General features: G+C 41.3%; 1 protein-coding gene across 2 annotated transcripts in view; it reads left to right on the forward strand.

Moving 5' to 3' along the window:
* Positions 1-3,500, forward strand: part of FGD6 (FYVE, RhoGEF and PH domain containing 6) — a 125,236-nt gene that overhangs the window by 48,273 nt on the left and 73,463 nt on the right. The gene's annotated exons all lie outside the window — the stretch shown is intronic.

Raw genomic sequence — 3,500 nt, forward strand, 5'->3', positions numbered from 1 at the left:
GTAGAGATCAGGGTCTTGCTCTTGCTTGGGCTGTTCCCAAACTCCTGAGCTCAAGCAAACCACCTGCCTTGACCTCCCACAGGCATGAGCCAGCATGCCCAGCCCAGAAGTTTCTTAGTATCAAAATACCCAGTATTTCTAAGTATCAAAAACTAAGAAAGTAGGATTATATAGTATTATTCTTTGAGTTGTTTAGAAAGTAGGATTAGATAGTATTATTCTTTGAGTTGTTTTAAGGCTCAAACAGGACAGTAGATACAGAAGCAGTTAGAAAATCAAGGAAGTTTATATACATTAAACAAGTGTAATTCTATGATTATGTTTGTGATGGGTTGTATTGGGGCTGCTGTTATGAGTTATCACAAACTGGGTGGCTTAAAAACACCAGTTTATTGTCTGGATCCTGGAAATCCAAAACCAAGATGTCAGCGTGGCATGCTCCCTCTGAGACCTGTAGGAGAACATCTGTCCTTGCCTCTTCCCAGTTTCTTGGGGTTTGCTGGCGATTCCTGGGATTCTTTTTGCGTGTAGTTGCAGTGGTGCATCCTCTGCCTGGGCATCATGTGGCGTCCCTCACTTGTGTCTCTGTGTTTGCATCTCTTCCTGCAAGGACACCATTCGTGTTGGATTGGGAGTCCATCCTACTCAGTAGGACCTCATTTTAACTTACCTGCAAGGGCCCCATTTCTAGATGAGTTGCATTCTAAAGTTCTGGGGGTTAGGACCTTTTGTGGGGGAAAACAGTTCAGTTCATAACAAGTGCCATGGACATATAACAGGCATGGATGGCACTGATGCATTTCTTATGCAAGTACCAAATTCAGAAAGAAGGGGCAAGAAAGGATATGTCCCCCTATGCCCTTGTCTTTACTGTCACAAAAAGTTACTCCTGGAAAGATGAAAATGGTACTGTGAAAAGAAAGAAAATTTACTCCTGTGTCTGCTTGTGCTTGTGTGGGTGGTGTTATACTTCATCATTGAAAATATCCTCTGATCTGGGTCTGACATATGTTTCACATGAAGAAAGGGAGTTTTTTAAACACAGGCAAATAACTTGCCTTGGGATTGCCTGAGTTGGGGCTTTTAACCCAAATCCGTCTTTACTAATAATTCCTGGAATGTGGCCTAGAATTCCTGGTGTGTGGCCTTTTCTAATAATTCCTGGTGTGGTGGCTCACACCTGTAATCCCAGCACTCTGGGAGGCCAAGGCGGGTCGATTGAGCTCCTGAGTTTGAGACCAGCCTGTGAAAGAGTGAGACCCCATCTCTACTTAAAGTAGAAAAATTGAGGCAAGAGGATTGCTTGAGCCCGAGAGTTTTAGGTTGCTGTGAGGTATAACAACACTATGCTAGAAAAAAATTTCTTAGTACAACCACAGAAGCTAAGTGTGTCGGGGTAGAGCAACTAGCCATGCTAACCACTCCTGTTCCTTTGGCCAAGGTTTTCATTTTGTATATTTTGTTTGGTCTTTTAATGCTTAAAAAATGCTTGTTTTAAAAAGTCAGATGTTTTCATTCCGCTTCTTTGTGGTTTTCTAATATTCACCCTCTTCACCTTCCCTACACACTGACCTCCCTGTTGTTTATCAAGTCTTCTTTGTAAAAATGCCCATATGATCTGTGTGTATACTCTTATGAAGAAGGGGGTGAAAGCCTAAGAAAGCATCGTTCCTTAGAGACTTATCATGGTGTCACCTCATCTTTGGAATAGTTTAATGATCAGTGTTTCTCAGACCAGATAGGATATTAAGTTGACATTTTTTTTTTTATTAGAACTCTTGAGTAGGATAGAAGAGGACTTTTAAAGAATTTTAATAATCGTACTAAAAAGTAACTGGTAAATTTTACTGAGCATTACTTGTCATGAAAAATAAATATGAAAAGAGGAGAACACAGTTAAGAATTCACAAAGCTCAGCCATTGTCAAGAGATCTGAACGTAAAACTGGATTTCAGATCAAAGGTTCTATTTTGGAATTTGTTTGACTTATTTTATGACCTGGACAAAGTAATTTCATTTGTATGTGACTCATGTTTCAATTTCCACAGCAGCGTGCATTTGGGAGATGCTGTTATTTAACAGGCAGCCTGCTTTGAAATGCAATGTAATTTATTTAGTTAGTTATTTTTGAGATAGAGTCTCACTGTCACCCTGGGTAGAGTGCTGTGGCATCACAACTCACAGCAACCTCAAACTCTTGGGCTTCAGCGATTCTCTTGCCTCAGCTGGGACTACAGGCACCCACCACAATGCCTGGCTATTTTTTTTGTTGTTGTTGTAGTTGTCACTGCTGTTTGGCAGGCCCGGGTTGGGTTCGAACCTACCAGCCTTGGTGTATGTGGCCGGCGCCCTAACCACTGAGCTACGGGCACTAAGCCGAGATGCCAAATATGCTCTGTCTTGAGGCTTTACAGTGGGGTGTGTTTTTTCCATCATTGTTTGACTTGGGTCAGAATCAGTCATTGTTTTTACAAGTTGGAGATACTGTAGAGTTTTTAGTTTAGTTTCTTAGTTATCTTTAACTTCCTTCTTGGAAAACATTATAATCCATGGACATATTTTATTTTATTTTACTTTATTTATTTATTTTTGAGACAGAGTCTCACTGTGTTGCCCTCGTTTGAGTGCTGTGGTGTCACAGCTCACAGCAACCTCTAACTATTGGGCTTAAGCGATTCTCTTGTCTCAGCCTCCCAAGTAGCTGGGACTACAGGTGCCTGCCACATTGCCTGGCTATTTTTTTGTTACAGTTGTTTAGCTGACTCGGGCTGGGTTCGAACCTGCCACCTTTGGTGTATGTGGTTGGTGTACCCGTAGCTGTAACCACTGTGCTACAGGTCCTGAGCCCATTGACTTATTTTTTAAATAGATTTTCTAGTTTGGAAGGTAAAATAAACAATAGAAAACATTGACTCCTAGAATTTTGCCATTGGAAAACAACCTTAATCCACTATTTCAACTCCGCGTCCCACTCTTTTATGTGATGAAAGCTTTTAGTTCGTTTGAGTTTGCTTGTCGGGGTATGCAACACATATTCCAAAGCAGTGTGCTCTGGTCTTAGATTCTGAGAAGGTGACGGCCATCCTTGTATTCATTTACTTATTCATGAACATTAATTGCAGAGTGTACCAGGCACTGTACTGTGTGCAGAAGGATACAAGGTGAATAAGACATAGACTAGAAGGAATTCAGATATTTCAGCAAATAAACACAATCCATTGGGTTAAGTCCTATAAATACATGGCAAACAAGAGCAAAATCTTGTCCTCTGGGGTGGTCAGGAGAGAATATCAAGGCAGCCAGGCATTAAAAAGAAAACTTTGACTGCCTTTTTTTTTTTTTTTTTTTTGAAGACGGGACTGGGTTTGAACCCACCACCTGCGGTACATGGGGCCCGTGCCCTACTGGGTTAAGTCCTATAAATACATGGCAAACAAGAGCAAAATCTTGTCCTCTGGGGTGGTCAGGAGAGAATATCAAGGCAGCCAGGCATTAAAAAG

This window comes from Otolemur garnettii, unplaced genomic scaffold (assembly GCF_000181295.1).
Source record: "Otolemur garnettii isolate 467f Iridium unplaced genomic scaffold, OtoGar3 scaffold00007, whole genome shotgun sequence".
Classification (NCBI taxonomy): Eukaryota; Metazoa; Chordata; class Mammalia; order Primates; family Galagidae; genus Otolemur; species Otolemur garnettii.